Source organism: Sus scrofa, chromosome 1 (genome assembly GCF_054392235.1).
Source record: "Sus scrofa isolate SSC_HxYL_T2T_F1_AM1 chromosome 1, Sscrofa_HxYL_maternal_Yorkshire_Landrace_v2.0, whole genome shotgun sequence".
NCBI classification, from domain to species: domain Eukaryota; kingdom Metazoa; phylum Chordata; class Mammalia; order Artiodactyla; family Suidae; genus Sus; species Sus scrofa.
The window spans coordinates 1831607-1859243 of NC_139383.1; the positions used below are offsets into that span (position 1 = coordinate 1831607).

The 27637-nt window shown below is 52.6% G+C and overlaps 2 long non-coding RNA genes across 6 annotated transcripts; one reads left to right on the plus strand and one right to left on the minus strand.

Annotated features, from left to right (window-relative positions):
* Nucleotides 1-628: 628 nt before the first annotated feature.
* On the minus strand, nucleotides 629-7999 carry LOC106506295 (uncharacterized). Of its 2 annotated transcripts, none has more exons than XR_001301502.3 (3): nucleotides 7342-7999; nucleotides 6003-6675; nucleotides 629-4282 (listed from the first exon to the last, which is right to left on the minus strand). It is a non-coding gene; the product is annotated as an uncharacterized LOC106506295 (long non-coding RNA). The 2 variants fall into 2 exon arrangements; XR_014839332.1 differs by having other exon boundaries at nucleotides 3472-4282; nucleotides 4873-6675.
* Nucleotides 8000-8051: 52 nt separating this feature from the next.
* LOC106506286 (uncharacterized) lies at nucleotides 8052-26806 on the plus strand. Of its 4 annotated transcripts, XR_014839329.1 has the most exons (8): nucleotides 8052-8317; nucleotides 16955-19340; nucleotides 19688-19809; nucleotides 20232-21708; nucleotides 24331-24675; nucleotides 25534-25639; nucleotides 25828-25964; nucleotides 26213-26622. It is a non-coding gene; the product is annotated as an uncharacterized LOC106506286 (long non-coding RNA). The 4 variants fall into 4 exon arrangements; XR_014839328.1 differs by having other exon boundaries at nucleotides 16955-21708; nucleotides 24333-24675; XR_014839331.1 differs by lacking the exons at nucleotides 24331-24675; nucleotides 25534-25639; nucleotides 25828-25964; nucleotides 26213-26622 and having other exon boundaries at nucleotides 16955-17164; nucleotides 19286-19340; nucleotides 19544-19809; nucleotides 19885-22127.
* The last annotated feature ends 831 nt before the right edge of the window (nucleotides 26807-27637 follow it).

The following is a 27637-nucleotide window of genomic DNA, read 5'->3' on the forward strand; positions in this document are numbered from 1 at the left end:
CTCCCCCGACCCTCAATCTCTTTTTTCCAAGAGCCTCTAATGTGAGACTTTCTTGTGAATAACTGAGGGTCTGTGGGAGTTTTGCTCAAATTAAAGCTCATCGTCTCGTGCAGAAAATTCTGCTTTGCTCTCTTCCCTTCCACCCGCCCCACCACCACCACCAAGCACAGCAGTGCTTTCATTCTGCTTTTCACACACAGTGGCATTTTCTGAATTTCCTTCAAGCAGACGTTGCCATTGTGGCTTGGAGCAGGGAGCTTTGATGAGAGTGGGACGTGGAGCTCCCCGGACGGGGGTGGTCCTGGGGTGACCCTGGCCTCTGGTGGGAACTGGATGAAGCTTTAGGGGCTGCGGGGGGAGGGGGAGGGAGCGTGCAGATTCTGGAGCAGGACCAAGGGTAGAAATAACAGATTATGCGTCCATCCGTCCGTCCAGTCGCCGGGCGGCTGAAACTGTCCCCAGAGGCAGGATCACTCCTGGCCTCGTCCGATGCTCAGAAAACACTGGGTGTGTCCTGCCCCCCCTCCCCGTCCTCTGATGCTGCTGTTACGGAAACGCCTCCCCCACGGACGCTTCCCCTGGGGGCTATTTTCCATCAGGTCACAGCCCATGATTTTCTGGATGGAACTGCATTTTTGCTGCTGTCGGCTTGTATTTTTAACCTATCTAGAGCCTTCCTTCATTATTCACGCTGTGTATGGATGAAGTTAAAATTAAATGACCTAATTTCGACTTCTCCCCCCAGCCACGAACTTCACGGTGAGAGCAGAAGCGCCGGATCCTGGGTCGACCTGGGGGTGAAGCGGCGCTCACGGCCCCGCCAGCCGCGCTGACCTTCGTGCCTCCTCCCTCCCCCTGTCCTGTGTCCTGCGTCCGGGGGGCGGGGCATGATGCCCATTCCCTCCTCCATCAACGGTGGATTTGGTTGTCGCAGTACAGGTCTCGTTCTGACCCTTACATTTGGGCCCCGAAATAGGAGGCCAAGAGACCCCGTCGACCCCAAAGAGAGCTGATGATCGGAACCAGAGCAACGCCCTGGACGCGAACCGCGAACCAGGCGCTGCGCGCAACCCAAGTGCCTCTGGCTGGACCCCCGCGGCCGGCCCAGCGAGGTGCTGTCGCCGCATCTGGGGATGAAGGTCCGGGCGCGGAAGGACGGAGGGAGCTGGCACAGCTGGCACGGCCGGCCTGCTGTCAGAATCTTCCCTCTTTCGAGACCCGGATCTTGTGGCTGGAAACGGCGCGTGCATTCGTGCTGGTGTGAAAATGTCCCTGATCAGTTCCCCGGCGGCGAGTTGGGCTGCGGCCGCCCCGTCGGCGGCAGGGTCTCCCAGCTCACTCACCTGTCTGAAGGCAGTGGGTCCGAGGTCAGCGCTCGGGCGCGAGGCAGGTAACGACCTCCAGCCCCTTGGGCTGCAGAGAAGCTCACTGGGCCGGGCCACCCTGGGTCCAAGGACGAAGCTGGCTCCGTGGGGGAAACTGGCAGGGTCACGGGGGACGCTGGGAGCCGCCTGCAGCTGACGTGGATGCCAGGCTGGCTTTTGTGGCCTTTCAGAATCCCTTGAATTGCTGGTCACGTGGTACATTTTGTGCAGGAAAACATCATTTTAAACTAGGCTGATGAAAAACCATCTTCTCAAAACTCACAGCTCTGTGGCCACTCTGAACAAGCCCTGCGGTTTCATCCGTCTACTGTGACTCAGTTTGGTCTGTGTCACAACTCACCACAGACGGGGGCTTAGCAACCTTTCCTTCTCACGGCTCTGGGACCAGCAAGTTCAAAAGATCAGGGCCTAGAAGGGGGTCTGGGGAGAGACAGACAGAGAGAGACAGAGACAGAGACAGAGAGAGAGACAGACAGACAGAGACAGACAGAGACAAAGAGAGACAGAGACAGAGACAGAGAGAGACAGAGAGAGACAGAGAGAGAGACAGAGAGACAGAGGCAGATAGAGACAGAGACAGAGACAAAGAGAGACAGAGACAGAGAGAGGGAGAGAGAGAGAGACAGAGACAAAGAGAGACAGAGAGAGACAGAGACAGAGACGGGGAGAGGGAGAGACAGAGAATTCGCGCTCTCTTGCCTCTTCTTATGAAGACACGGACCCCTCCTGACGCAATCACCTCCCAAAGGCCCCTCCTCCTAACAGCACCCTTCTGGGGGTCAGGATTTCAATGTGTGGATTTGAGGGGGACACGAACACGCCGTCGGCGACACCAGGCTATTTCCAAAGGCTTTTTGAGCTAATGCTGAATGGATGAGCTGGGTGGGCCCGGCGGGCCGCACCTCCCCCAGTCAGTACCCTCTCCGGCCTCCAGCCCCCTCCGGGCTCAGAGCTCCGATGCCAGCCTTCAGAGGACAGAGGGCAGGAGGAGGGCGCTGCCCGGGGCAGGCTGGGGAAGCGGGAGCCCCTGTGACAGCGGCCACAGGTCCCGGGGACCCCGGGGCTGGAGAAACATGGATTTGGAAGCAGAAGCTCGGATGGAGATGCAGAGACGCCCAAGCTGGACAGCAGGGCGCCTGTGGGGGGCGTGGCAGTGCTGTGGCAGAAGGCCCCTGTCGCAGGGCTGTGGCCTTGGGTCTTAGGGCCAGAAAGGACCTAATGTGAAGGCCTGGGACGTGGAGGTAAGAAAAATAATTTCCTTTGTCTTTGTGGTAATGTCCAAGCTGAGAAAACAAAAGCGTTATTTCAGAAGAATCTAACAGAAAGAGAGCAGCAGACTGTTCTTTAAGTGCGGGTGTGGGCGTGTGTGTACACACATCATATGGTGCCTTTTCTAATTAAAACTAATATAATTTTGTTGGGAAAATGAACAAATCAGGAAAACAGACTCCACACTCCCAGTCACCCCGAAGTAGCGGGTCTTGGACGTGCCCTCCTGAAGCCCACAGCGGAAAACTTGAAGACAAAGGTATGACACAGCTGTGTCCGAAGACACTAGTAAGATGGAAGGTCTCCATCTATCTGACCAAGGACTTAAATCAGAATCTGCGAAGAATTCTAACCACTCAGTAACGTTCGGGTGGGTAACCGTGCAATAACCGACCAGGAATGTGGACAGAAACGTCACAAACGGAGATACACGATCGGCCCAAAGCCCAGGGAGCCGTGGAGGGCCTTCGAAGTGCCACCTCCCTGGGCTCGAACGAGGCGACCAACACGTTGGCAAAGAGGTGAAACACTGCCTCACGCGCTGCTACCGAGGATGCGAAAATGCCTCTTCGGCAAACTGTCTGCCAGCCCCTCATGGACTCAAACACACGTTCATTCCACTCCAAGGTGGTTCCTGAGGAGACATGAAAACCTTCCACTACGAAACGTGTACACAGATGTTAAGAGTGACGTGATTTCTAAGTGTTTCAAACAGAAACCACCCAAATGTTCAAAACAGAGGACTGTGTAGCATATGACCGCATACCCACACGAGGAAAATTTATCCCGCAGCAAAAAGAAACTAACTACTGATGCGTACAGGACGAACCCAACTCGGAAACATTTTGCTGCACAAAGGAAGCCAAATACAAAGAATGCTTGCTGGATGATTCCAGCGGTACGGTTCTAGAGCAGGCAAACTCACCAATCGCGACAGAAATGCCACCCGCGTTTGCAGAGCCAGGCCAGTGGGATGTGCCCGGCTGAAGGGCTTTCTAGACATGGATGAAGTCTGTCCATCTGCCCACACACCCATTGCCAGGTTTTGTGCTAAGGCTCCCTGGCTCTCCATCCATCCATCCATTCATTAGTCATCTGTTGTAGCAGAATCACCCGACCAAGCATGTACGAGCCTGGAGCTGGCACCAGACTGCCTGGATTCAAATCCTGCCTCTGCTTCTTGGCAGCTGCGTGACCCTGGCTAAGCTCCTCCGCCTCTATGTCTTCTCACAGAGGTGTCACGAGGCGCGAGCTGATTTACACCTGCGGTGCCTTTGGGGGGGGTCAGGCACCAGCCCCTCTTCCGGGCGTTCTCCACCTCCCAGTGTCAGGGAAGCTCCAGCCCCGGGGGTGCTCTGCTGATCTGCTCCAGGACAGAGGATGGCGCGGGGCTTTAGAACTGAACGGAGAGCCACGTGGCAGGCATGCAAGCATCAGTTGTGGAATAAGCAGATGAGAGGAGGCGGATTCATCTTCTGCTGGCCAACGCTGTCCCGCGACAGTGACCATCGTAAGTTAGGAAGACAAAGACACCGAGGCAGACGGGCCGGTCTCCTCCGACACCTGCAAGTGCTCTGCGTGACTTTGCTTATTTCTCGAGAAAGCTGTCACAGGAGAAGGCGTGTTGCCTGTGAGGAGGGAGGGAGGCTGGTCTGGGGCACAATGGGGACGACACTCGGTCCCCTCCTGGTCCCCTGTCACGGCTGCCTCTCAGGCCGAGCCCACGGGGCACAGACAAGAAGGCAACGGGCCTTTCCAAGGGCAGGGCCCTCTGAGTGGGTCACGCCTGTGGCCCTGAACGAGGACTTCGGGGGTGGGCAGAGCTGATGGAGTTGGGGGGTGCCTGGGGTCTAGGGGGCAGGGGCCCCATTTCAGAGTCAGAGCTGCCACCTCCCGCCACGGAGAAGCAGGACCCGGGCCCACCCTCCGAACTGCTCTGTGGGTGGGAGCTGTTCCTCGCTGTTCCTGGTTTTAGCGGCTGGCCAGGCGGGCACCCTTGGATGCCCCCCTTCATTTCAGGGTTAGAACTTCCTCCCATTGAGGAGGGGGTCTGGGGAGGGGACACGGGGCTTGGGCTGAGTTCCATCTGGGAGGCCGGGCAGCCAGTGGTGTAGACGGTGCCAGAGCCAGGCTGGCACCATGCAGGGTGGGTGGGCAGGTGGGCGTGTGGAGCGGGAGCAAAGGGCGGGATCAGGGAACCAACGCCCACTCCGCCCACCTCCTTCAAACTGGTTCCGAACCCGCCTGCAAAGCTGATGTGCTCTTTGAAGAGGGACCAGATCACTCCCAGTTTCTGTAACTTCCTTTTTTTTTCTATAGAAAAGGAAAATAAATACAATGACTATTGTATTCACCCTGCCCAGGAATGCGGGCCGGGCTAGTTAAACATCTGAAGTTTGTTTGAGCAGCAGGATCTGCTAAAAATGGAGAATTACTTTTTTTTTTTTTTTTTTTTTTTTAAAGAGCTGCTGAATTTTAGAAACAACGTGAGTGTTCCTTCCACATCCAGTGGAATCAACGATGGTGTGGCCAGGGCCACGCCGCAGGCCAGCGACGCCCGCGGGCACCGCCGTCGGCTCCCGTCCTTGTGGCAGGTTCAGGGCTCTGCAGGCTCCGGTCCTCCTTCTCCAGCCCTGGTCCCGTCAAGGGGCAGCTCTGTCACGTCCATTCACGCCGGCGCACTCCCCCGTGAGGGCCCATGACAGGTGGGGACAGACGGGCCCTGACGCGGGGGCCTGATTTTCCAGCAGCCCTCCCTAACCTGCACTGCCCTTCAGGCAGTTAACCTGAAAACATGAACCTATTTTTTAAAAATTAAAATAAAAAAAGACATGCACTTCGTGAAAGAATTTTTTTGGAGACAAAAACTATTCAAGCCCCCAAAGAAAGCCCCATTGTCCGGTAGCCTCACCAGCCAGTGGGAGTTGCTATGACCATTTTTGGAGAGAAATCTTGCAGCACAGTGTGTATGAATGTGAGAAATACCCAAGCCCACCTCTAGGAATCCACCCTACAGAATAAACGCGCTTGCATGAATCAAGCACCAGGACGGGAGTTCCCGCCATTGCGGCTCAGTGGGTTAAGGGCCTGATATTGTCTCTGTGAGGATGGGGGTTCCATCCCTGGCCTTGCTCCGTGGGTCAAGGATCTGGCGTTGCCACAAGCTGTGCGTGTAGCCTGCAGCTGCAGCTGATTTGACTCCCAGCCTAGAGACTTCCATGTGCCGCGGGTGAAGCCGTAACAATGAAAAGACAACAAAAAAAAAAGAAAGAAAGAAAAAGAAGAAGCACCAGAACACAAAAAAATTATGTTCAGAACTCAACGTCATGGAGAAAAAGGGTAACCAACCTGCATGCTCGTTGATGGGGCAGGGTCGAATAACTAATTCCAAGTCCACTACGGAATAGGATGCATTTGTTCAATGCTGACTCAGGGATGCCCGACTGATCTGAGGGTGTCCAGTGTCCAGGGAAAGAGAATAAGTGGCAGACCACATGCACCTGCAACTGCTTTTCCTAAGAAGAGTGACAGTCTGTGTCTGAGCGAAGAAACACAGTGGACAGAGGTCCCCCCAAGGGAACGGGCTGGGGGGCCTGGGAGCGGCTATTGAGAACAACTTTCAGTGGCGTAGCTCCTATTATTTTAACTTGTTACAAGAAATGGATATTATTTTTTAAATGATTAAAGAAAAAAAGTCAAACAATTAAACATCAGCAACAACCGTGGCAGGTCTGGAAGACCCCCCAGGACCCCCCGAGGGGCTATTTCAGGCACACAAGAGCACCTGCCAGGTTTCAGGTCAGGGGTCAGCAGATCTCCTCTCAGGGGCCGGAGGGCAAGCCTTTTCGGCCACGTGGGCCACGCGGTCCCCGCAGTCTCAGTGGGCGTCTGCGTCTGCGGCTTGATGCTGCAGGTCAGTGTGGCCGGCTCCACTAAATCTTTCCTTCTGGACACGGAAGTTTGGGTTTTAGATAATTTCTGTGTATCGTGAAATAGTCTTCTTCTGTTGATTGTTTTCAACCTTTTAAAAATGGAAAGAACCCCAGGTCAGTCCTGATGGAAAATCCAATGGAATCAGAGCCTTCGAGGTAGAAACAGGTGCCCCACCCCCACCCCGTGGAGGGACAGAACCAGGAAGATGAGGTTTCACGGAGAAAAACAAATGCTTAATGGGGGGGGGGAGAAGAAACAGAGTTATGTGCTCTGATCTCTTTCTTTCTTTCTTTCTTTCTTTTTTTTTTTTTTTTTTATTTTTCAGGGCCACACCTGCGGCCTATGGAAACTCCCAGGCTAGGGGTCAAACCAGAGCTACAGCTGCCGGCCTACGCCACAGCCACAGCAACGCAGATCCTTAACCCACTGAGGAAGGCCAGGGATCGAACCCGCGTCCTCATGGATCAGCGTCAAATTCGTTTACCGATGAGCCACGAAGTGAACTCCCTGTGTGCTCTGATTTCTGTGCTGTATTGAAATAGAAACTAAAAAGGAAGCGTAGCATCCATTCCTACGCTGTGGATGCAGGTAAGAGGCATGAGTGTGCCCTGCCCTTGGACCCCCACTGCTGACACCTGCCCCAGTCCTGCTCGTCTTTTCAGAAGACGGAGGAGAGGGTGGCGGGTCTGGTCCCTAAGACACCAGAGGACAGGCTCTGACTGCGGAGGAAGAGCCGCCCGGCCCCCCGACTCACTCTGCCAGCCCAGCTGCTCCATGCGCTGGCCTCCTGCTTCTCTCCGGCCGCTCCCCACCCAGACCTGAGCCCACAGCTCCGAGAGTCCCTCCGGCTCAGTCGTGTGCAGGCCGTGCTCCCAGGCCGGATGGACCGGCACAGTCCCGGTCAATGTTCCTGAACAAATGATGCTGTCTTCCCAACAGCACTCACAGTCTCTGGGTGGTGGTCACGCCACGAACACCCCCCCAACTCAGATGGTGATGGGCTTTCAAAGCAGGGCGTTGGCGTGACACCAGCAGGACTGTCCCAGTCACATCTGCAAGTGGGGGCGGAGGGGGCCACCAGGCAGGGCTCGGACCCCGAGCTGCTGTCTGCAGGGGCCTGGGACCCTCCCTCCTGCGCACAATGCAGGGGGCTGGACACACGTTCAAAGCCAAGTCTTTTCTCTAATGGGCCCTGATGTGACTCCATCCAGGGTCTCTGCTCTCAGAACAAGGAGAGCTCGAACGCTGATCTTTTGTTCAGACGGTGTCTTTTGCATGAATCTTGCTTTGATGAAATTTTCTACAGCCATGAGTCTACCTCTACCAAGCCTATTAAAATGAAAACACCATTAAAGACGAGAAAGCATCTGGGCATTCGCACACCCCGCGACAGAAGAAGAAAGGAAGAAGAAAGGATTCGTCACTGAAGCCCCCTGTTCAGCCCAGAGGAGCCGCTGACGTCTCAGCGCGGACGCAACAGCCGCTGTGGAATCGCCATGGCGACCGGCTTTCTCAGGACGCCAGGCCACATCTAAAGGGGGAAAAAATGACACGTTGCTCCCAGATGGAAAGCCGCCTGCAGGCTGAACGCATTTCCATTTCGCTTTGAATTTCCTCTCTGCTGGGAATCAATTTTTGATGAGATTTGTTCAGAATGTTGATGCCTCTGTTGTGAAAAGCAGAACAAAACCTGCACAGACAAAGCAGCAGAAGAGGGACAGCGAGCGCTTGTGAGCTCAGGACGGGAGGGGGGAGGAGGGAGGGGCGGGGGGGGAGGGACGGGAGGGGGGACGGGAGGAGGGAGGGGAGGCGGGACGGGGGCGGGCACGGCCAGCCTGCCCTCCTTGGGAAGCCTGGTGGAGGAGGCTGGGTGTCACCTGCTCGGCGCTCCCCGGGCCCCTGCGCCCTGTGGTGGCACCTGGCCAAGGACATCTCGGAGCACACCTGGAAGCTGGGGCTCTTTCTCACTGAGGTCTGGACATGGGGGCACAGGGGGCAGAGTTCAACAGTCCTGCTTCCCGTTCTGCCGGTGCCTCTAAAAGCTCAGGCAGTTTCTAGCCTGTTCTCCGGGGTGTGAGGGCTGATAATGCAGCACAGGAATCTCTTATCTGGGGCCAGGCGCGCAATAAATGCCTAACTGGCAGTTGTTATTTTTATTTGATTTAGTGGGACTGTGGCTAAATTTTAACTCGGCTGAGAAAGGTTTGCTGCGTTTTATCATCCGCAGGGGCTCTTGGCCCCTGGGGCTCAGGTGCTGGGAGCAGTGAGCAGCTGAGCCCTCATGGGGGGTGGGGCAGGTGCCCCCTCGGCCGGGCCCAACCACAGATAAGGGGCCATGGCAGGGACTGCCCAGATCGGGGCACCGGCCGACCAGCTGAGAGGAACACCAGAACCCCAACAAAGTAGGAACCCTCCCAAAAACGGGTCTGAAAATCCACCTTCAGCACCATCGTGGACGGGCTCCTGGAGGGCGAGGGGACCAGGACAGGACACAGGACAGCCTCATTGTCCCATTGTGTCCTGGGTGGCCCCATGGTCCTCTGGGTCCAGAGAAGGACCTGGGTGCAGGAGAGGGGACGCGGGGGGCTCGCGAGGGGGAGGGCAGGCCCAGAGCGCTAGTTCCCAAACTGCCACATGCCTGGGCCCATTGCCCCAAGGCAGGTCCACCCAGACTGTTGCAGGTGCATCAGTGAAGGAAGGGACACAGCCTGACAGGCTGGCGCTGGGCTCGTGGGTTGGCCGAGGTGCCCTGCGCTTTCTTTGCCTTCTAAGCAAAGCACAGACCCAGGGAAGGTGTGGCCGATGGCCCTGGGCCCCCTCCCGCTAGCCAGGTGAGGCTCCCGCACTGCTCTTCCACCCTGGGAGCTGCTGCCCTGGAGGCACTGGGCGCCAGTCACCCGAGAACCTCCAGGCCTCTCTCTTGGCTCAGGGGTCGAACGTGCCTAGCTGCGTGCCTGGCCTGACAGGTGTTTCCCACAAACCCACCACCAGGGTCTCTACCTCTTTCTTCTCTCCTATTCTAAGGCTGAGGTCCAACCCTAACCTAAAACCTGGGCCTAACCTTGATCTTGGCACTATCCCAGGTCCTGACCCTGACCCTGACCTTGGCCCTAACCCAGGCTCTGACCATGACCCTGACCCCAGGGCCATGGCCTGAAGGACTTACAGGGAGCCAGTAGAATCCTGCCCACTGTAGACACCAGGGCTGCTCTCAGGCTGGGACACCTGCCCAGCCTGGGTGGACTCTGGGTCCTGGGGCCATTCATCTGTAACTTTACACGGCCCCCAACATAGCCCCACAAGGAAAGGGGCAGCGGGGCAGGGAGGACCACAGGCACCCGTGGGGACAACGATTAACTTTAAAGAGACAGAGTTGGCATTGCCATCTGCTTACAGGAGAAACAGTTACCTGGCCTCCAGGGGCCCCTGAGCCACGCTGGGCAGGGAGGGAGAAAGGTGAATAGTGCACGGGACTTCAGCTGGAGGAGAGAGCACAGTTTTTTCCTTAAATGCATATTCGATGACCCAGACACGGAACATATTTCCGGTTGCATCAGTCAGCACAGGCTGGATTGTGCTGTGGCACAAACATACCCGAGTCTCTGTTCACAGCATTATGAGCTCTCTCTGGCCACGCTCTGCATCCAGGGAGGGTCGGGGGGGCTTTGCTGGTGGCATGGGGACCCCACGGAGGCTCCGCCTCCACACAGCAGGACAGTGTTTTATGTCCTGCTGGAGTTCAAGGTGAACTTGGGAAGTAGGTCATAGCCTTTCCTCTGCCCTTTATTAATTCTGCCCTTCTGCCCCTTTAATAATTTATTATTATCATTATCATTATTATTTTTTGCTTTTTAGGGCCGCACCCGTGGCACATGGAGGTTCCCAGGCTAGGGGTTGAATCCGAGCTACAGCTGCCAGCCTACACCACAGCCACAGCCACATCCACGCTGGATCTGAGCCACATCTGCGACCCACACCACAGCTCACGGCAATGCTGGATCCTTAACCCACTGAGCGAGGCCAGGGATCGAACCCACAACCTCATGGCTCCTAGTTGGATTCATTTCTGATGCGCCACGATGGGAACTCCTGCCCTCAATTTAAAAACCGAGCTTTTTGTCTTGCACAGTCACCTGGCAGAAGGAAGGACAGCGGTAATTGCACTTGGCCTGCCAAGGTTTCTGTCTGGAGGAGACAGACGTCACTTCTGCTGAAATTCATTGACCAAAGCAGGGCCCAGGCACGTCCCACCTCACAAAGGACAGGACATGCTCTCTGCCCTCGTATGGCTGGAAGGACAAGGAGCAGTGTTGGTGGAGAGCCCAGGCGGACCACCCCACCTGGCTGCAGGGAGGAAAACACGCCTGCGGAGGTTTTAGGAAAAATAACATGTGGGAGTTCCCTGGTGCTGCAGCAGGTGCCACTGCCGTGGCAAGGGTTCAATCCCTGGCCAGGGAACTTCCACGTGCGTGGGTGTGTCCCCCCCAAAAAAAGAAAACTAATATATGAGTAATCTTTGGGGACTCTCTCTTCATGTTTCTCTGATTGCAAGTGATTTCACATTCTAAATTTTCTACACCTTACATATTTTTAAAATAAACATTATTTTGCTCTTTTTTTTGGCGTCTTAGGGCCACACCTATGGCATACGGAAATTCCCAGGCGAGGGGTCAAGTTGGAGCTACAGCTGCCGGCCTAGACCACAGCCACAGAAACGCCAGATCCTTAACCCAGTGAGCAAGACCAGGGATCGAACTTGCATCCTTGTCGATACTAGTCAGATTCCTAACCCTCTGAGCCACAGTGGGAATGCCCTGAAATAAACACTATTTTATAATTTTTTTCAAAAGAGCCCCAAAATGTTCCAGATAGGAAATCTGAGTAGTTGTAGGAAGAGTTTATAGGAAATCACCCCTAATATCTGTATAGTTGTTACAAACAAACAACATCTGGAGGAGCCCCCCCGGGGAAAACCATGTGCCCCCCAAAGGCCCCTCCCACCCCCAGCCAGATGTTGGCTGAGACCTAGAGGGCAGCTGTGGCGTCTCCCCCGAGGGCTGGCCAGCCTCCGCCTACCGCCGCCAGTCTCACTGTTTGTTGAAAAATAATGAGGTCGTAAGAAAGAAATCCTTTGAGAGTTATTTCCTTTAAATCCCGGCTGCGGGAGTAACGGCTGAAGCAATTGGATGGGTCTAAGGATTCATGGGCAATGAAAATTAAGCCGATCTGGAATCTACGTGCTCTGCTGGGCAGAAAGGGAAAGGTGTGATTTCTGTTATGTTTTGTCTTGTTGGGAGCAGGGAGCTCAACTCGTCATCCTGGCTTTTTCCCGGGAGGTTTATCTCAATCCCTGTCTGCGCCCCCGCGGGGGGGCGCTCCTATGTGTGGATGGAGACAAGTGGGGGGACTTCCCAGCAAGGTCTTCTGCTCGTGTCCCAGTGCTGCTCGGCCCGGAGAAGCGCCGCAAGATACCCAGCAGCGTCCAATTTCAAAAGGGACCAGGAGTTCCCGTCGTGGCGCAGTGGTTAACGAATCCGATTAGGAACCATGAGGTTGTGGGTTCGGTCCCTGCCCTTGCTCAGTGGGTTAAAGATCCAGCGTTGCCGTGAGCTGTGGTGTAGGTTGCAGACGCGGCTTGGATCCCGCGTTGCTGTGGCTCTGGTGTAGGCCAGTGGCTACAGCTCCAATTCGACCCCTAGCCTGGGAACCTCCATATGCCGCGGGAGCGGCCCAAAGAAATAGCAAAAAAAAAGACAAATAAATAAATAAATAAATAAAAATAAAAAGGGACTAGTTACGACTATGGGCTGAATTGATTCTACAGGTGCATGATTCTGTAGAAGCAACACTTCCACCTAAAAATTGCTAACTTTGTAGTATTTCTAATTGGCTGAAGATGTCAAAAATTCTATTTCAGGGAGTATTTCTTCTGGGTTTTTGTTTGTTTGTTTGTTTTGTCCACATGGAATTTCCTGGGCCAGGGGGCCCCTCTGAGCCACAGCTGCAACCTACGCCCCCGCTGCAGCAATGCTGGGTCCTTAACCCTCTGTGATGGGCCAGGGATCGAACCTGTGCAGCTGCAGAGACCACTCCAGATCCTTAACCTGCTGGCCCACAGCGGGAACTCCTCTTCTGTGTGCTTTAGAGGAGGTGCGTGCTGTGTGTGCCTTGCGGTACTGTAATAGAAAAATAGGAATCTTTGGCCGTAGGAAAAAAATTTTAATGAAATGGTAGGAAGTAATTTGGGGGGGCTAACATTAAAATTATAACTTATACCTGATGAAATAAAATAAAATCTGATGGGTCTTAATAAAGAACTTCATTTAATTTCCGTCCGGTTTAAGGAAGGAGGGTGTCAGAGAAGAGCTGCGGCTGAAGGTGTGGAGGGCGCTTGTCCGCAGGTGTTTCTTGCCCAGGAGACCCCCGCCCGCCTCTCACGGGGTCGGGGCGGGGGGGCTTTCCTTCTGATCCGGCCACTGGTCAGCTCTGGGGAGTCCGACCTCGTCGACAATAGAAATTCTCGAGCATCGGATGCGTTTAATTTGGTTGTGTGGCTCTGGGTCTTTTTTCTTCAGGAAGGTCGTGGTTAAAGGCGTGATCTGGGAAGAATTTTGAGAGCCCAGCCTGGGCAAAGACCATGAAGGGAGGATTCTTTTTTTTTTTTTTTTTGATAAATTTTATTGGAGCAGAGTTGACTTAGAAAGTGGTGTCGGTTTCAGGCGTCCGGCACAGTAAAGCGGTTACACGCATCCACGCATCCTTGCTGCTCCGGAGTCTTTCCCACGTACGTTATCACACAGCACCGAGTAGAGTTCCCAGTGCTGCGCGGCAGGCCCTTGTCACCTGCCGTGGTGTTGTATATGTCAATTGCCACCCTATAATTTTGGAAGGAGGATCTTTTGGCGCGTGTGTCTTTTTAAAATTTTTCATTTTTTTTTAAATTTTTTTTGCTTTTTAGGGCTACACCCGCAGCATATGGAGGTTCCCAGGCCAGGGGTCAAATTGGAGCTGCAGCTGCTGGCCTCCACCACAGCCACAGCCACGCCAGATCAGAGCGGCGTCTGCGACCTATACCACAGCTCACGGCAACGCCGGATCCTTAACCCACTGGGCAAGGCCAGGGATCGAACCTGCATCCTCATGGATGCTAGTCAGGTTCATTAACCACTGAGCCACGACGGGAACTCCCCAAAGGGAGGATTCTCAAGAGCAGGTGCCCATCAGGGAATCAAGGTCAACCTGGATCCCCCAGCATCTCAGTAAACAGACCCCTGGCTGGTGGTTCACAGCCACGTAAACGCCACGTGAGGCCAGGAAGGCCTGCAGAACGCGTCTGCTCACGAGTTTTCCAAAACCACCGTCACCTTGCCGCGGGGGCTCCAAGCCTGCCAGAAGCGTACAGGAGACAATGTATAAAGAACAACTGTAAACACACCGATTTTTAGCAATTAAATTTACCAACAGTTGTCAATTTTTATCATTTGGCCATATTTGCTTCACATTGTTTAAAAGATAGATAAGATACCACATATTCGGCGGAAGCATGGGGAATTTTCAGATTCTTTCCCCAGGAGTTCTGTGGTGGCTCAGCGGGTTAAGAACCCAACACGGTCTCTCTGAGGATGCAGGTTTGATCCCTGGCTTCGCTCAGTGGTTTAACGATCTGGTATTGACACAAGCTGTGGCTTGAATTCAATCCCTGGCCCTGGAACTTCCAAATTTGGCCTATGCAGCTGTAAAAAGAAAAAAAAAAAAAAAAAGGATTCTTCTCCCATATAGATATTATAGAATATTGAGGGTAGTTTCCTGTGCTGTGCAGTAGGTCTTGTTGTTTATTTTATATGCAGTGGTGCGTATATATCAACCCCAAGCTCCTAATTTATTCCTGCCTGCCCCCCACGATACCTCTATTTCTTGCGTGAGCGTTAGCAGTCTGTGTCTTTCAAGGAGTTTGTCCATCTGGCCTCAATTCCAGAATTTGTGGGCACACGTGTTGATACAGTCCTGTATCCTTTCGTCCCCTGGGGCCTGCCTGTGTTGCGCTGCCCAGGCCAGCCGCGATGCTGCTGTGCCCTCTCTCCCTCTTCCTCTGATCCGTCCTGCTCAAAGCTTCTCAAGGTTATCGATCGCCTCAAAGAAGCAGTTTCAGTTTCGGGGGAGTGTTTTCTTGTTGTCTACTTCACGGAGCTCCTCTCCGACGGTGTCCGGCACACGCCACCCCAAAAAGGCGCACGGGCACCCAGAGCATCCTCGGGGGAGGAGTCCCTCTGCCCTCCCCGCCCACCCTCCTTCCCTGAAAGCAGGAGCGAAATCTCCCCTGTGAGAGGGGCCCCTGTACAGGAGGGAGGTTGGGGCCGCGGCGGCTGTATACAAGCCGCTCGCCAACCTCACCCTCATTGTCTGGGTTACCCCTTCACCGTTCATGCTCCCAGCCCACCCCCCACCCCTCTGGTCAGTTCTTCACCCGTTTATCGTTTCTTTGCCTGGAAGGGGTCACAGCTCTTTCCCAGGGGCTTCCTTCTCCTCTGAAGGCTCCTTACACACGTAAACAGTCAATAAAATGTTCCCACTTTTCTCCTATTAATCTTTGTGGGTTGAATTTTTAGACCCAGCCAGGGACCATAAGAAGCATGGGGAAAATTTTTCCTCCACTGCAGTTCTGGTTGCTAGTTTTCCTTATCTTCTGTTTCCTTTGTTGTATTTGCTCTTTGTTCCTTTTTTCTTTTTTTGGTTTTTTAAGGCTGCACCTGTGGCATGTAGAAGTTCCCGGGCTAGGGGTTGAATAGGAGCCTACCCCACAGTCACAGCAATGCCAGCTCCGAGTCGCGTCTGCGACCTACACCAAGTTCACGGCAACGCTGGATCCTTAACCCACTGAGCGAGACCAGGTATCAAATCCACGTCCTCGTGATTACTAGTTGGGTTCATTACCGCTGAGCCACAGCAGGAACTCCCTCATTTGTTCTTCGATGCTTATTAAAGTGAAAAGCAATCACTGATTTGCGAGCTTTCTTATTTAAAATACAGCTGCTTCGTGTGATACACCTGACGCACTGGCCCCTGCTTCTTGCTCACAAACTTTGACAGGATTTCATTTTTATTCTAGTCGTAAGGTTGTCCTTTTTTCCCAGTTCTATTGAGATATAATTAAGGTATTACACTGTAATTGTCCCAGACATGTAACACAATGATTCGTTATTTTTATCTATTGCAAAATGACCACCGCAGTAAGTCTAGTTAACATCCACCACTACACAGCTGGATTTTGAGAACTCTTAAGATTTACTCCCTTGGGAACTTTCAGACACGAAACTCAATATTACCAACTATATGGGCGTTCCCGTTGTGGCTCAGCAGCAATGCGCCCGATTAGTATCCATGAGGACGCGGGTTCAATCCCTCGCCTCACTCAGTGGGTTAAGGATCCCGCATTGCGGTGTCTGTGGTGCAGGCCAGCAGCTGCAGGTCCGATTCGACTCCTAGCTTGGGAACTTCCATGTGCCGCGGGTATGGCCTTAAAAAGGCAAACCACCACGCTGTACACACATCCTCGGAAGTTACTTATTCAACAGCTGGAAACCCCTGCCTTCCGACGGCCTAGGCCCATCTCCCCCCCACCCCACCCCCGCCAAAGGGCCCCACCCTCCGCCTCTGGCAGCCACACATTCTCTTCTCTGTTTCTGCAAGTTTGATTTTTTAGATTTCACATGTAGGTCAGATCAGGAAGTATTTGTCTTTCCCTGCCTGACTTATTCCAAAGTCTCTAAGGTCCACCCCCCGTCGTCATAAATGGCAGCCTGGCGTTGTTGGATAGGCTGCATGTTCTTTCTCCACTCAACCATCGAGGGCCCGAGGTTGTCTGGGCATCTGGGCTGCAGTGAACACGAGGGTGCGGTATCTTTCCGGCCGCTGTCCCCTCAGACATCTCCCGGGTACCCTTCGTGGGGACTCACGTTTGGACGGCTGCTCCCCAGGCTATGAGCTCGTTTCAATCGACAGGATCACCAGGGCCAGGGCACTGCTTTTTCCAAAGGCTCTGCGTCTCGCTCTGCCGATTTTCTTACTGTATTACTTTTCTCTTCGGCGGGTGACCAACTTATCAATATTGTTTTCTTTTGCGTTGATACGAAGTAACTGTCCGTCTTTACTCTTTCTGAGTAGCTGAGATTTAGTATTTTACTCTTTAAGTCTGAATCAGAAGCACACGCTTCTGTCACGGCCTTTACCTTGATTGTCAGTTAAATTTCTAAATTTTGCCATCATGAATTCTGATCTTACTCATTCGTGTACGTAAGTTATTTTATCTCCAAGATGAAAGATGTTCGGTCCTTCTAAAAACGTGTGCATGTTTATTATTTTGTCCTCAGGGAGGATGCATCTATGGAAAACCTGTGCAAACTAGCTGAGGAATGTGTCTGCCTAGAAGCCTCTGTGACTGCTTGTGCCGTGAGACCCAGACTCTTCTAAGAGACCCTTAGATTGGCTTTATGACTTTTCCAGCTTAAAAGTCTGCAGCTTTCTCAGTATCAGTTTTTAGTGTGTTTTAGTTTATTTTTAAAACGTCTTCTTATAAAACAGTAAGTATCTATTTAGAAATTAGAAGAGAAAGGAGGAAATAAAAATGAAACATTATACTTCCATCACGCTGCTGTTAACCCCTCCGAGTGTGTACTCCGGGCCTATTTCTTCTTCTTTCTTTCTCTGTATTTCCCAATAGCGTTCTCTCTCTTTCTCTCTTTTACTAAATTGAGGTTATAGTATAATAAAGCTTATTTTAACATAGTAATTGGTATAGTATGTTATATGTATTATGTAATTACATGAAATTACTATATTTGATAATTCTTGTAATACATAATTACATTATCATAATATGAGGTATAATATATAATAAGATAATGACATGTGTAATATAATAATGTTTATTATATACATAATGTTTTCTCAGTTAACTGTCTCCATCTTTCCATGAAATTACATTTTTCTCTTATCCCAAGCACCATCCATCTCAAACTTTCCCAGTTGTCCCAACATTTTCGTTACAATGAGTGTGTCCTGAGCGGGCCCCATCCAGAACCATGAACGGCATCTGGCCCTTCTCTCTTTAAAGACCCATTAGTCTGACGCAGTCCTCATTTCTTTTCAAACTGGAATTCACTTCTGAAGTTCTGTTTGGGATACATGATAAACGCCCACGGTTATTGGGGGTGCAGCGAAGGTGACGGGAGCTTCCTAGGGCATCAGACCAGGAGGCACGTAATGGCTGGAGCTAAGAATGCCTTGAGCTAGATTAAGGTGAGGCCTGTCTGATGTGTCCCTTGTGCAACTGGGCTTTGTCGAAGTATAATTTTCCAAAAGTGAAGGCATGACTCTCTCCAACACAAAGGGAGTGTGTGGCAGGGGGTTTTATCCCACTCGCTGGCGAGGCAACAAGGACACGCTCACCTTGGCTCAGAGGATTCAAGGAAAGAGACGTCGTTAAAGTCACTGGAAGAAATAGGTTACAGGGAGATGCTGATTCGCTACAAGACAGGTCAGGGGCTTACGGGACAATGAAACCGACAGCATCATTGGGTCTTTCTACCAGACAGCCATCGTCAGCATCTCTTCCAGGTAAGATTCATTTACACCGAATCCATTTTCCGCAGCTTAGCATCTGCCCCGCAGAGCCGTGAGACACCTGATCAATAGCGAATCGTGAGTTGGCGCGGACACACACCCCTGGGAATTAGATCGCCCGCGGAGGGCGTGGACGCGAGGCTCGGCCTGGCGGAGCTGGGCTTCCACCCAAGTTCGGGTTTTTGTCCTTGACGTCCCTCCTCAGCCCCTGTTGGGCCAGAGGGTAGCTTGTGTGCTGTGACCTTGGCACTCGCCAGATTGCTGCTTCCCTAGGTGATAAACGTACTGGTTTTATCAACACTGGATGATCTTTGCCTGAACCCACCATTTCAGCAGCATCTCGAGAAGCCGTCTCCTGGTCCCGTGTTCCCTTTCACAGCATCAGCCCACGCGCCTCATCAAGTGTGGTTGTTTGTGACCGGATCAAATAGAAGAATCGGAGCCCAGTGCCAGGAAGAACGGGCCATTAGTCATGATTTATCAGGGGAGAGCTCCCCCATCAGAGCCCATGGAAAGAGGGTTCCTCTGCCTAAAAAGGGGATTTGCTTAGTGTTCCCTTTGACCGGAGTGGGGGGACCCTTGGAAGCGTCCATCTTTATCTTGGGGTTTCGGTTTGCATTCCCAGTGCCCCGGAGACCTTAGGATCCAGGCGCTGGCTGGTGACACCAACCCTCTCTCAGGGTTGCCGCAGCCGCGCCGCCCGCGCTGGTCTCCGTGTCCTTTGTCCTGACCTCTGCACACGCTTAAAAGGATGTGACACGTTTTATTCAAAATGTCTTGGTGTAAATAAGGAGTATGTTCAGCATATTTTACCCACAACATGGTTGGAAATGAACGGTACTGCGCAGATTTTTCAGATACCTTTCTGTCTAAAGTTTAACGGGTAAAGGGCCTTTCCAGTAAATAGCTTTGTGGCCGAATGACCTACATTCTCTCATCCTCCCGGAAAGCTGAAGGCCTGTCACACAATATTGTCATGGGGGGCATCCTATAATTGTCATTATGTAGAGGTGCAGGAGAGACTATGTGGTCGCCCTCTGACTACAGCAAGAGTTTACTGAGTTTTCCGTCTTCGGTAGGTACCACGTTGAAACTTACATCCGTTATCTTCCATGCCCCCCCAGCCCTGATAAGGTAGGTGTTGCTATTCTCATTGGGTAAAAGGAGAACACGAGGCAGACGAGTTAATGAGCTTTCCCGGGACTGCTCATATGTTCTAAACGCCGGAGCTGGGCTGCTAGCCGGGTCTGGGGCTAAGACTCACATCTAAGTATGACTGTCCTTGGGCTTTGAGCCACGTTGTACTGAACACACATATAACACTTGCTACACAACAGGCTCTCTGCTTTCTCTATGGGAGCCGCACAAAGCCCCTGGGATGGATGGACGGCTCCTGTTCCGCAGATGAGGAAGCTGAGCTCAGAGGGTTCCCTCGCTGACCCGTGGCCAGGTAGCTAACAGACCGCTCTTCCACCATCCAGTGTGCCAAGACGCCTTTTGACTGAAAAGTGGACCCACGGGACGTGCAGGCAAGACTGCTCTGGGCTCTCACTTGGGTGCTGCGGCACCACCTTCCTACCCGAGACTCAGAATCCAGGTGCAGGTGAGCTGGGAGCGGTCACCCCCCAGTGCTGCCAAGTGAGGATTCAAATTGAACCGGATTCTTCTCCGTCTGGAGACTTTTTCACTCTCATCCTAGGAAATAATCCCGGGAAACGAGGTCAACCAGATGTGGAGCTGCTGGCCGGTCTGCGAAGCGAGTTGGGTCTGTCCCGGTCAGGAGGGGTTCATGACACAAAACCTTGTCGGTGTGCAGAGGGAAAGGGGGACGAATCCCTGCTCCGAGACACCCCTCGCCCTGGCACTTCCCTCCCCACACCGCGCAGCCCAGCCTGTGGGGGCAGCACCTTCCTGCTTATCTGAAAGCGGCAGGCTTGACCTTTCTTCGGGGAATTTATACAACGCCGACTCATCCAGGAGACCCCAAACTGCGAAGACATTTAGAACTTGTCTCTCTCTCCCCAGGAGCCTGATGCGGAGCTTTGGCTTCAGAAGAGCTGGTGTGTACAAAGGAGATGCTTCTTCTGCCTCTTAAAGGTCCCTCTGTGTGTTTACCTCTTTGACTCAGTGGAGCCTTTCTGTAGGCAAGGCATCTGGAGGAAGGATGGGAGAAGCAGAAGGAAGCCTTGCAGGAGAGAGCGAAGGACCCAGGCGTGTGGTCTGCAATCCCTGAGATGATTGACAGGTGCAAGTACCGGGCTCCTCCTGCAGCTGCATTTCCAGGCTGACCAGCAGGAGAAAAAGGACTTTCACCTTGAAAACCCCAGGTGGATCTATTCTGTAACAGAACGTCTAGCAACTCGGTGCAAGTGGTTAAAGACTGCTTCTTCCCGGCGTTCATTCTAAGGGGCTGCACCTCGGGTGCTCGGGCCGTTTCCCTTTTGTTGGTAGGAGCCATGGACCAAGATCAGGTGTTAATCCTCTTGAGAAAAATGATTTTGTTTGGGAAGGTAAAGTAAGAAGCACGCACCGTGCACGAATCTGAGCGGTCAGGGCGCTCGCGTGGCCGTCCCAGCGTCAGTCAATACGAAGTGTTTGCCGAGTATCATCAGCAAGACAGGAAAAGGCAGATCCCTAAAAGATTTTGAAGACTAGTTTTTAGAGCAGTTTGAGGCTTACAGCAAAGTTGGTAGGCAAGTTCAGTGATTTCCTTTAACGGCCCCCACCCTTCGCCCCCCCAGAAGGCACAGCCGCCCCCCTCATCTATGTTCCCAGCAGAGGGTACATTTGTGACATTCACTGAAGCTGCGTTGACTGGATCATAGTCCCCCGAAGCCCACAGCTTACCTTGGGGTCCTCTCTTGGTGTCGCGCCTTCTACGGGTTTGGGCGAGTGTATGATGATATTTATCCATCATCACGTTATCATACAGAATTTTTCCACCGCTCTCAAAATCCTCCATACTCTGCCCGTTCATCTCTCTCGTCTGACCCAGGCAACCCCTGATCTCCACCGTTCTGCAGTTTCCAGAATGTCGTGTAGTTGGAATCAGACTCTATGCAGACTTTGCAGACTGGCTTCTTTCACTTGGTTGCATGGATTTAAGGTTCCTTTGTGTCTTTTCATGGCTTGATAGCTGCTTTCTGTTTAGTGCTGAATGATGTTCCATTCGCTGGCTGTGTCTGTGTATTTAACCATTCCCCTACCAAAGGATACCTTGATTGCCCCGAGTTTCAGCAATGGTAAAGAAAACTCCTACAAACATCCATGGACAAGTTCCTGTGTGGACATAAGCTTTCCGGTTTTTTGAGTGAATACCAAGAAGTATGACTGCAAGATCATATGATAAGCGTATGTTAACTTCATAAGAAACAACCAAACTGTCTTTCCTAGTGGCTGCGCCACTTTGAATTCTCAGCACCGTGAAGGAGAGTTCCTGTTGCTCCACAGCCTGACCAGTGCTTGGTGGTGTCAGTGAACCAGACTTTGGCCATTCTGACAGGTGTGAGTGGTGTCTCCCTGTCGTGTTAAGCGTCATGTCTCTGACGACACAGGATGTGGAAGTCTGTTCCTACGCTCATTTACCATCTGTGTCTCTTCTCTGGCGAGATGTTTGCGTAGCTATTTGGCCCATTTTCTCACCAGGTTCTTTTCTTATTTTGAGTTTTAAGAGTTCTTTCTCTAGTTTGAATATCAGTCCTTTATCAAACGTGTCTTATGCAAATATTTTCCCCCAGTTTGTGCCTTGTCTTCTCATTCTCTTTCACAGAGCAGAGCCATTTAAAATTCCTACATCTTGGTAAAATGCTGCTTATCAGTTATTAATTTTATGGATCGTGCCTTTGGTGTTATATCTAAAAATCATTGCCATGTCCTAGGAGAAAACATAGTTTTCTCCCAAGTTATCTTCTGGGAGTTTTATGGTTTGTGTGTGTGTGTGTTTGACATTCAGGCCGACGAGTCATTTTGAGGTAAAATATTCTGTTGTTCTTTTGGCCACTCCTGTAGCTTTTGTGGAAATTCCTGGACCCGGGGTAGAACCTGCACCACAGCAGGGGCCCAAACTGATGCAATGACAACGCCAGATCCTTGACCTGTGGCCCTGCAGGAGAAGGCCAATTTTCCATTAATTTTTGTCAAATGTATAAGGTCTGCATGGAGAATCTTCTTTTTTTTTTTTTTTTTTTTCCTGTGTGGACGTCCAGCCGTTCCAGCACCATTTGTTGAAAAACTAACTTTGCCCATTGTATTGTCTTTGTTCCCACTACCAGTTGGCTCTATTTGTGTGTGTCTATTTCAGGATTCTATTCTGTTCTATGAACGTGTTTTCCTGTCTTTTTACGAATATCACCCCATCCCGATCACTACAGTTCTGTCGGAAGGCTTAAGACCCAGTAGAGTCAGTCATCCTGCTTTGTTTTTCTCCTTCCATATTGTGCTGCTTTTCTGGACTTTTTGACTCTCCATATACATTTTATTTTATTAAAAAAATTTTTTTTGTCTTTTTAGGGCCACACCTGTGGCACATGGAGGTTCCCATGCTAGGGGTCCAGTTGGAGCTGAAGCTGCTGGCCTGCACCACAGCCACAGCAACACGGGATCTGAGCCACATCTGAGACCGACACCCCAGCTCATGGCAACGCTGGTCCTTCACCCACTGAGCGAGGCCAGGGATCGACCCCACATCCTCATGGATGCTAGTCAGGTTCACTAACCGCTGAGCCATGAGGGGAACTCCTCCATGTACGTTTTAGAATCCATTTGTGGTATCCACAAAGAGCTGCCTAGGATTTTGAGTGGGATGCCTTAAATCTACAGATCAAATTCGGAAGAGCTGGCCTCTTAACCACTGCCTTCCTCTCCACGAGCTTGGAACCTCTCTCCACTCAATTAGTTCTTCTTTGATTTCTTTCATCGGTTTTGTAGCTTTCCTCACATAGATTTTGTTCCCGTTTTGTTAGGTTTATTGTAAGCATTTCCTTTTTCGGGGGCTCATGTACATGATACTGTGTTTTAAATGTCAATTTCCAGTTGTTCATTGCTAGTATATGAACTAGGAATGTGACTTTTGTATTTTAAGCTTATATCCTGCAGTCTTGCTATAATTGCTTATTAGTCCCCAGAGTTTTCTGATTCTTCGGATTTTCTGTTTAGATGACGTGCCATTTGCGCACAAACACAGCCTTAGTCCTTCCTTCCCAACCTGCATACCTTTTATTTCCTTTTCTTGCCCAACTGCATTAGCAAAGACGTTCCATACAAGGTTGAGAAGGTGGTACAGCTGGTTTTTCCGCTCAGCAGTGGATATTTGTTGTTTCTGGGTTTTGCCTGCTCTGAGGAGAGCTGCTTTGTTCAGATCATACAGCACATGTGTGGACATATGTGCTCTCTTCTCATGGGGAAGCGCCCAGGCGTGGGATGCTGCATTGCAGGTCAAAGAGATGCCGGACGGTCCGAGGCGCAGCCGAGCTCCTGTCCAGGGCGGGTTTCTGATGGGCAGCGTGTCGGTGGCTTTTGACGCTCATCTGATAGTCTCTGCCTTCCAGTCAGAGTATTTAGACCATTTAAGTTTTGCTGACTCTGGATGGAGAGGGTTGAAACCTACCCTCTTCCTAAAGCTTTTTGCTTTTGTCCTGTTTGTCCTTTGTTACTTCCCCCTTTTTTGCCTTCTCTTGGGGCCTCTTCTACAATTCCATTTTACTGCACCTGTCAGCTGACCGGTGACCCTTTGGGGGCTTTTCAGTGACGGGGCAGCATCGTGACTCTCACGTTCGCCCCTCGCTCAGACACAGAAGAATTCAGAGACACGGGTCTCTGCAGGGCTTCCTGCCCACTAGGAGTTTGCAGCGTCTGCCTCATGTGGGAGAGAGGTCCAGGGACTGCCCAGTTTCTCCTCTGCAGCCCTCGGGGCGGCGGCGGGGGGTGGGGGGGGGAATTCCGTCCCTCTTCTGGGCACCTGGCAGCTGGCACAGGCCCTCCCTGTAGCCAAGCCAGCTCCCCAGCTTGTTTTGCCCTTAGGAATCCATCAAACCCTCAGCCACATTCCTTTTATCTGAGGTCCGGGCCACCGTGCTTTGGTCAGAATCATCTGAGGTTTTGTTTGCTTCATTTTGTTTGGTGCAAGAGGCAAGGAGCAGATGGTATACTGTTAACAGATGGAGAGGAAACCAAAAGCCTCCAGTCTCTTCTCTGCTTCCTTTATGTAAAAACGGAGTTCCTGCAGAAAGGACACGCAGGCTTGCGGGGAGTGAGATCCCAACAGAGAAGAACGCGACACCTGCTCTCCAAGGGCGTGTGGGCGGTCCGACCCAGATAACCTGAAAGACCTTGGGAACGCGTGTGAAGTGCTTGGAGGGAACCTCTCTGGAATCTTGAAGAACGAGACAGACACCAGGACAGAGGAGGTGGCAGACGCGCCAGCTCTTGGGGCGGGGAGGAGACTACGGATGCGCAAGCTCACTGTCCACAGGTGGGTAGTCTTGGTCTAGAGGTCAACTGCGTCCCGAGAAATGCTCGGGGAAGAAAGGAACAAGCATTGGCTCATTGAAAGGAAAAAGCCAAGGTCGCCTCCTCCTGCGTATGAAGTCTTAGGAGGTGGGGGAAGCCGCCTGGGTCCGCTTCCATCGGGGCGGGGGGAGGAAAAAGGCAACAGCACACGTGCGTGAATTCAGAGCTGGACCCGGGGAATTTTAATGCTGTGTCCCTGCATCTATTCTGCTCAAAACTGATTCTCTCTCATCCCAGTGACGGTGGGATCACTGTGACTGAGCAGCCTCGTGTCTAAAATAATAAAATATCCGCCCCGATGAGGAAGGGTAAGGGCGTGGCGGGGCACAGTCTTTGTCTTCCTTGCGTGTTGCTGGTGCGGCCGGTGGGGAGGCCGTCGAGCCGAGGTCCGCCCGTCGCCGTTGGCCCTCGCGCCCTTCACTTTGTCCCAGAGCCACCGTCTCTGCGGAGATGCTCGCCGCTGTGGGCGAGGGTGGTGCCAGACGCAGGGAAAGGCCAGGGGACACGCACAACGAGACATCTGAACTTGGCAAAGTACGAAAGCTCCCCGCTTGCGAACTCTCTGGACCCCAGACTAGAGAACGCGATGTCCCGAGCTGAGTCTCTGTGCCTAGAATTGGGGGGCAGGGGGCGCACGGGCCTCGAAGGGCTACCGAGCTCCCGGCAGTCCCGCCTCAGCCTGGGGCGCCCGCAACAGCGCCTCGGTCCCCCTGAGGCCGAGCAGAGGCTTCTTCACGCTCCTCCTGGTGAGTGATGGGCGCAGAGTTCACGTGAGCCCACGAGCACCTTGAACGCCAGGTAAGCCTTTCCGTTTCCCCAGGTCCTTGGAGGATCCGTTCAGCACTCCAGGTGAGGGTGCGCCAGAAAGAGCAGCCTGGACGTTCCAAACCCTTCGAAGCATAGCAGCGCCGTCAAGGCACCAACAGGTACGGACAGCAGACACTTCAATTTTTTAATGTTTTCTTAAATGCTCACAAATCTTTCCCGAAATGCTCCCCGTAGTCCTGTTTGAGGCTCGGATTAACGCAGGGACAGCTGAGCAGAAGCCACCCTTTACCTCTCAAGCGAGGGAATGAGCATAGTCTGGGCCCCGTCTAACCAGTCTGTCTGTCAGTCAACAGGTAAACCTCAGGCCGGAGAAGCCACAGGGGTTTCCAGCCACAGCGGCCAAGCTGAGCTCAAGCGTTTCAAGCAACCCCTTCAAGAAAGAGCCGACTTGGGGGTCCCCATGCCGCTCACTCAGAGAACCAGGTAGGGGATCCGGGTCCCTGCTCTTGGGAAGAATTTTGATCAAGTTCATCAACCCCTGAAAGAGTTGAGAAATATTTTACCACATTGGAAAAACAACTGAGGCCAGCAAAGGCAAAGAGGTGGGCCGGTCGGCTCCCACAGGCCTGTGGTCCGAGCCTGGGCCTCTTCCTGCCCAGGGCAGCACGACAGGATCCGTTCCCTGTTCCTGCTCCTTCTCTTCAGCCCCTCTGGTCAATTCCTTCTCCCAGCTGCGTGGGCATTTGATACCAGGTCCCCGAAGGGTGAGCCCTTGCACAGAGACCTCTCCACTGTCCGCACCCCCGGACGAGGGCACGATTTCAGAACACCTGCTCTCCTTGCCGTCACATCTCCACGTGACTCCCAGCCCACGAGCCACCTCTGCAAAGGACCGAGGCCAGCAAACCTCTTCCTGATGTACAACCAGTGGGACTCAGCTGCCTCCTGGACCGATTCACTTCTCACAAAATTATCCTGACAGCCTCGCTTGCTGACCTCGGGGAACCCAGACTGAACCCGTTGCCTTGCCTTTGGGACCAGGACGGGCGTTGTTTAAAGATGGGCCCTGTATGTCGCTCCAGATCAGAATGTTTTCCTTTTATAGCATTTTAACAGCTTTTCCCAGAAAACATCAGCCTTACACTGTGTCACGCTGTATTTAATTGCACAATATGCTCGGCTCTTTAAAAGAATGTTGGAAAGATTAAGTTTTAAAATGATAAGCCTGGGAAAATGACCGATTGGAGGCGTTTAACTGTTATAAATATTCCTGTGTCATAACTTGGTAAATACTTGTTGAGGCCTAGGATATGCGATGCAGTCAAGACCTTGGAGAACTTGTCATTTACAGCACTCTCGCCTCCCACAAGGCACCTAACACAGCGTGGTGTTTAAAACCTGCCATCCAGGGAGAAGCCACACTCTGACACCAGATGTTCTCGGCGCCCTTGCAAACCCCGGCTCCGACCGGGTGCTCTCTCTGTGCCCTTGACACTGCGCCCCTGTGACTCCCATCCTGCACGTGACCCCGGGCAGACGCCCCGGGCCGCCCGGAGCTGCCCTGCTCCTTCTGTGTCTAATGAGAGGGTGAGAACCCCAGCGTGGAGGGAATCACAAAGCATCTCGGGGCCTCTGTCGAATCGTGCTGGAATCCTTCCGTGATCTGGAAGTAATTTGCCCTTTGCCACAGTGTGATTTAAAGTGAGCTTTCGCAGAGGCGTGGGTGGGAAGCCGGGGGCGTGCACGGCCCGGCCGCAGGGCAGATACTTTCCTTGGGTCTCGTGGATGAGTTTACGGAGCGCCTGCCACCCACGGGGGGAGGCCGCGACGGGGCAGCCCGAGAAAGAGGCCCCCTCGCTGCAGGCGTTTGCCATCTGTGTGGGAAGGTGGGACCTCACCAGGAGCCTGTTCCGTGACCTTCAGACAGTGGGGAGATCAGGGTCAGATGGAACGGTACTCCAGCCAAACGTTAAAAAAGGAAAAGAGAATTTTACCACATCATCCTGGAGTTCCCGTCGTGATGCAGCGGAAATGAACCCAACTGGGAACCATGAGGTTGCGGGTTCGAGCCCTGGCCTCGCTCAGTGGGTTAAGGATCCAGCGTTGCCGTGAGCTGTGCTGCGGGTCGTAGACGCGGCTGGGATCCCGCGTTGCTG